The following is a 6,000-nucleotide window of genomic DNA, read 5'->3' on the forward strand; positions in this document are numbered from 1 at the left end:
TTATTATTACATATTTTTTGAGACTAATTCTCTTTCTGTCTCCCAGGCTGGAGTGCGGTGGCTTAATCTGGGCTCACCACAATCTCTGCCTCCAGGGTTCAAGTGATTCTTTGCCCTCAGCCTCCTGAGTAGCTGGGAATGCAGGTGCATGCCACCACGCCCGACTTATTTTTGTATTTTTAGTAGAGATGGGGTTTCACCATTTTGGCCAGGCTGGTCTCGAACTCCTGACCTCAAGTGATCCACCCGCCTCAGTCTCCCAAAGTGCTGGGATTACAGGCGTGACCCACTGTGCCTAGCAAGATATTAATTATTAAGTAAAAGAATTATGAAAGAAACCTCTCTCTCAAAAGAATCCCCCTCTCTTTGTCATTGAGCAGGGAAGCAAACAATTACCTTCTGAACTTTTTGTCATTACCGTAGCCACTTTCAATTCTTGTCCAATTCATGTCAGATTATAAAAAGAAAAACAACTGTGGCCAGGAGTGGTGGCTCATGACTGTAATCTCAGCACTTAGGGAGGCCAAGTTGGGTGGGTCATCTGAGGTCAGGAGTTTGAGACCAGCCTGGGCAACACGGCGAAACCCCAATTCTACTGAAAATACAAAAATTAGCCAGGCGTAGTGGTGGGCGCCTATAGTCCCAGCTACTCGGGAAGCTGAATGGGGAGAATCGTTTGAACCTGGGAGGCAGATGTTGCAGTGAGCCAAGATCATGCCACTGCACTCCAACCTGGACAACAGAGTGAGACTCTGTATCAAAAAACAAACAAACAAACAAACGAAAAAACCTGACAAAATCTTTTCCTCCTTTTGTAATATATTCACTATGTGGGGAGATAAATCAATGAGATCTTTGCGAATGGGAGTATCATACTCAGTTTGTCTGCAGATAATGACAACTAAAACATGAACAGCATCTTGTAGGAAAGCCCTATGTAGAATTGTTGAAGTAAATAGAGATTTATGATTAGCTAAACTGAGAAAGTCAGATCATATGAGTTCCTATATTCATGAGGTAATTTAGAAACTATTCATAAGGGGAAGGGAGAAAAAAAACCTGACCTCTTAAAACTTACAAGAATTTCTCACGTTGTCATAATGGAAATTCCCAAATTTCTCAAATGTGCTTTTCTTCTTCATCTCTGGTAGCATGAAAGCATCTGCCAAAAAATATGAAACTTAAAATGTATTTAATGCCATTGCCCAAACTTGTAATAACTTGTAATAATCAGGTTATCCTTAAAACAGTCAAATATCATTCCCACAAAGGGCACTGGTTCTCTCTCCTTTTGAGTAATGAAAAATTTTAAACCTTTGCTTCTTCCTTCTGATGTCTGTACTCATGGGGTTAACAGTACCTTTTATGAGGTGCTACTATGCTGCTGGTATGTATAAATGTATAACATCAGATTCTCTAGGTAATAGTGTCAAACTACTACCAAGCATGCATCTATCTGTACATATGTTTTCAATAAACATGTATTAACCACTTACTTTGTGCTGGTGCTTGGCACTGGAAATAGAAATATATGAGATTAAATTCCTGCTGACAACGTTTAGAGTCTAGAGTCTATCCACTAGGTTGACAAGTTAACATTGTGAAATCTGTAATAGAAAGAGCCTGAGGATACAGAGAAGTGACACAGAGGTCACACTTTGGGGCTGTTAGGAAAGGCTTCCTGAAGAAGGCCATTGCTGAGAATACAATCCACAAGCGTTTATTAAGTGCTTATGTCAAGCCCAGCTCCAAGCCTGGGAATACAGTAGTGAATAAAGGAGAAAGATATTCCTGCCTGCATGGAACTTACATTCTAGGAGAATAACCTGAAGAAAGAACAGAAGCTTTGCCAGGTGAATGATCTACAAAGAAATGAACAGCATATCTTTGGAGGTTAGTTATATACAAGTAAGTATAGCTGAGAAAAGTTTCCAGCTCGCTGTGTAATCTCTGTCTTATCCAAAACTCATTGAGAACATGTTGAAGTGTCCCCAGTTTCTATAGAGGAGTGCTTCCCTCCACACCAGCGAACAGGGCCTAGAATCCATTCACAGGTGAGGGGCCTCTGCCATGAAAAAGACATGTGCAGGCGCATATGTGCACTCAATCACACAGACACACATGCACATGCACACACACAGGGTGAGCCATTCACATGGTGACCACTGACACTGCACCGGCTGGTCCCAGTCTTGCCATCCCCATTGTAACAATGCTCAATGCCAGAAGCAGGAATAGAAGGAAGAGATTCTACCTGGTCCCTACCCTCAAGAGCTTGTTTTAAGTTTCTTCCTGATTACAAAAGGGAGAGTAGATGTTGTAGTATTTATGGTGCTTTTTAAAGAGAGAGTATGCACTAGTATGTGTGCCCCTTTTTTTCAGAGCAATGGTTATGCACACTCACTCAAATAAACTTACTTAAGTGTTTCAAAGGACTCTTGGATGGAGGATGGTAACATCTACTTGGGTATAATGATCCCTATGATCTTGCAATTTAAAAATATAGTATCTTGATTTTTTTCAAAAGATATAAAGATGTGGGTGGGGTGTTGTGGCTCACACCCATAATCCCACCAGTTTGAGAGGACAAGGTGAGAGGATTGCTTGAGCCCATAAGGTCAAGACCAGCTTGGGAAACATAGTGAGATGCTGTCTCTATTAAAAAAAAAAAAAGATATAAAGGTGTGGGTGTGAAGGCATTCCCTCCCTCCTTCCGTCCCTCCTTCCCTCCCTCCCTCCCTTTTTCCTTCCTGTTTCTTTATTGAACACATACTATATATCCAGTGTAAAAAAATTAGGCATACAGATATTTTTATAAATGAAAACAGAAGAGGAATCATATAGTTCCAGATGACATTGCTAATAATTTGGTATATCATTTTATAGATTCATTCTTCATGCTTATTTTTCATAAATTAATACACATGCATTTTATTTTACAAAGTAAGAATGATACTATATACATCAGGGGCCCCCAACCCCTGAACCGTGGACCAGTACCATCTGTGGCCTGTTAGGAACCAGGCTGCACAGCAGGTGGTGAGCAGCAGAGCTTCATCTGTATTTACAGCCACTCCCCATCTCTCATATTACCACCTGAGCCACGCCTCCTGTCAGACCAGTGGCAGCATTAGATTCTCATAGGAGCATGAACCCTATTATGAACTGTGCATACCGGGATCTAGGTTGTGGGCTCCTTATGAGAATCTAATGTCTGATGATCTGTCACTATCTCCCATCACCCCCAGATGGGACTGTCTAGTTGCAGGAGAACGAGCTCAGGGTTCCCACTGATTTTACATTATGGTGAGTTGTATAATCATTTTATTATATATTACAATATAATAATAATAGAAATAAAGTACATAATAACTAATGTGCTTGTCTCATTCTGAAACTACCCCCCAGTCCCCAGCCAAGTAGATTTTTAAGAAAAAGAAAAGGTAATTCCTAACTTGTTTCCCAAGAATTTATATTCAAATAACATAAGCTATTGATTGGCCATACATTGTTCTTTGTATCACAAATTCCAAGAATTCAATGACAATGGGTAAGGCAGCTAGTCAGGAACAAAATATCTTTAAACAATTGTCCTCTGGCCTGGGCATGGCAGGGCATGGCTGAAATCCTCTGCTCATGTCTCTCTGGCCTGCTGAATTTTGCATACTTCCCACACCACAGGCTGCTCTGAGCTGTTTTTCTTTTCTCAGAGGCCGAGGAAATAAAGTCCCTGCCTGAGAAGCCCCTTCCCAGCAAGAACTACACAGTAGAAAAGTAGCATAAATCTCTTATCCCAGGTGAATGTCTCATCATTTCTGCCTCGACATATGTTTTCTGCTTCTACAATACAACTTAGAAAAGTGGTATGGTTGTCAGACTAGGTGCAGTGGCTCATGCCTGTAATCTCAGCACTTTGGGAGGCCAAGATGGGCGGATCACCAGGTCAGGAGTTTCAGACCAGCCTGACCAACATGGTGAAACCTGGTCTCTACTAAAAATACAAAAATTAGCCAGACATGGTTGCATATGACTGTAATCCCAGCTACTCAGGAGGCTGAGGCAGAAGAATCTCTTGAACCCCGGAGGCAGAGGTTGCAGTGAGCCGAGATCAAGCCATTGCACTCCAGCCTGGGCGACAGAGCCAGACTCCATCTCAAAAAAAAAAAAAAAAAGAAAAAAAGAAAATAAAGAAAAGAAAAAGAAAAGTAGTATGGTTGTCATAGTGAAACAGGATTGCTCCCTTGACCTTGACCCATTTCACGGGTAGGAACTGGAATGGCTCTTTTCACTCAGTCCACCGCTGGCAACTCCTCATGAGAGGTAGCATGTGAGCAAGTGAGTGTGGGAACCGGAGGGAATGAAGGCTGGAAGCAGCCAGTCACTCATCTCTGGTGGGGGCAGGCTGTGTGCAGAATTCAAGCCCCTGCCCTCTTGGCATCCGGGTTCTTGTCTGGCGTCCAGGAAGAATCAGGTCACATAAACAGATTGAAGGGTAGTGTATGCAGAGGATTTTATTGGTTGATGGATGTGGCTCTCAGTGGGATGGGAGTTAGAAAGGGGATGGTGCAGGAAGAAGGGATCTTTCCTTGAAGCCACACCATCTGAAGTTAGCTGTGTCTATCCATAGTCTCCAAGGCTCAATTGCTGCTTCTCTGCTTGCCTTTCAGCCGCTTGAATCCCCCACGCTTAGCTGTTTTTTTTTTTGTTGTTGTTGTTTGTTTGCTTGTTTTGCTTCTCCAGCTGATGTCCTTTGTGGGCACAGCATAGGGGCAGGGCAGGCCAAAAAGGTAGCATTTGGGTAGAAAAATGGGGTCAGCTGTTTTCATTTAGGGCCAGGCTTAGGGTGGGTTTAGCTGGGATGCCAGGCATTCTGCACCAATAAGGTGACTGAGTGTTATGAGCTACATATTTGTGTCCCCTTCAAAGTCATTTGTTGAAGGCTTAAACCCCAATGGGGCCAGTTGCAGTGGCTCATGCCTGTCACCTCAGCACTTTGGGAGGCCGAGGCAAGTGGATCGCTTGACGTCAGGAGTTTGAGACCAACCTGGCCAACATAGTGAAACCCCATCTATACTAAAAATACAAAAATTAGCTGGGCGTCGTGGCATGCACCTGTAGTCTCAGTTACTTGGGAGGCTGAGGCAGGAGAATTGCTTGAACCCAGGAGGCGGAGGTTGCAATGAGCTGAGATCACTCCATTGCACTCTAGCCTGGGTAACACAGAAAGACTCTGTCTCAAAAAAAAAAAAAAGAAAAAAAGAAAACCACAACGGGATGCTAATAGAATGTGGAGGCTTTGGGAGGTAATTAGGTCATGAGGGTGGAGCCCTCATGATGGGATTGGTGCCCTTATTAGAAGTCATGAAGTGTGCTGTCTTCCTCTCTCTTTATACTCTCCACCTTGGGAGGACACAGCAAAAGGATGCAAATCAGGAAGCCGGGGTTCACCAGACATAGGATCTGCAAGCACCTTGATCTTGGACTTCCCAGCATCCACAACTGTGAGAAATATATGATTGTAATTGGAGCCACTCTATCTATGGTAATTTGTTACAGCTGCCCAAACTAAGACACTAATGAAGGGTGAAATTATATGAGATTGTATTTTTGGTTTTTGAGACAAGGTCTTGATCTGTTGCCCAAGCTGCAGTGCAGTGGGGAGATCATGGCTAACTGCATCTTCATCCCCCTGGGTTCAAGCAATCCTCCTACCTCAGACTTCTGAGTAGCTGGGACCACAAGTCCAGCTATTACACTTGGCTAAATTTTTAAATTTTTTTGTAGGTACAGGGGTCTCCCTATATTGCCCAGGATGGGCTTGAACTTCTGAGCTCCAATGATGCTCCCACCTTAGCCTTCCAAATTGTGAGAATTAGTCAGGCACAGTGGCTCATGTCTGTAATCCTAGCACTTTGGGAAGCTGAGGCGGGCAGATGACTTTAGGTTGGGAGTTCGAGACCAGCCTGGCTAACATGGCAAAACCCTGAGGTCAGGAGTTGA

This window comes from Nomascus leucogenys, chromosome 10, assembly GCF_006542625.1.
Source record: "Nomascus leucogenys isolate Asia chromosome 10, Asia_NLE_v1, whole genome shotgun sequence".
Classification (NCBI taxonomy): Eukaryota; Metazoa; Chordata; class Mammalia; order Primates; family Hylobatidae; genus Nomascus; species Nomascus leucogenys.